Genomic DNA, 551 nt, shown 5'->3' with positions numbered 1-551 from the left:
GAGGAGAGGTGATGGGGTAGGCTGGGAATGGGAAAGTTTAACCACATGCAATTTTCAGGTTCTGTCAAGTCAGTGCTAGGAAAATTGCTTTCCCTAGGGCCAGTGATGAAAGGTGTATCCTCCCCCAGAAATCCTGACTTGGGATATAGAACGGGGATATTGGAGAGGGGAGTTCAGAAGGTAAACCCTATATTTTAGACCTGCCATAGAAAAGTAAAATGACTGAAAGAAGAAAAAAAAATTGAAATTACATCTCATTTTTTTAAATGTTTTTATTTATTTATGACAGAAAGAGAGAGATAGAGCATGAGCAGGGGAGGGGCAGAGAGAGAGGGAGACACAGAATCCGAAGCAGGCTCCAGGCTCCGAGCTGTCAGCACAGAGCCCGATGTGGGGCTCGAAGTCACAGACCACGAGATCATGACCTGAGCTGAAGTCGGACACTCAACCGACTGAGCCACCCAGATGCCCCTCACATCTCATTTTTTGGTGTCCTATGCTCTGCATTCTAGAAAAACCCAAATTAATTAAAATACCACAATGAGACCGGG

This window comes from Panthera uncia (assembly GCF_023721935.1).
Source record: "Panthera uncia isolate 11264 chromosome A1 unlocalized genomic scaffold, Puncia_PCG_1.0 HiC_scaffold_16, whole genome shotgun sequence".
Lineage (NCBI taxonomy): Eukaryota > Metazoa > Chordata > Mammalia > Carnivora > Felidae > Panthera > Panthera uncia.
Note: the sequence above shows the minus strand (reverse complement) of the source record.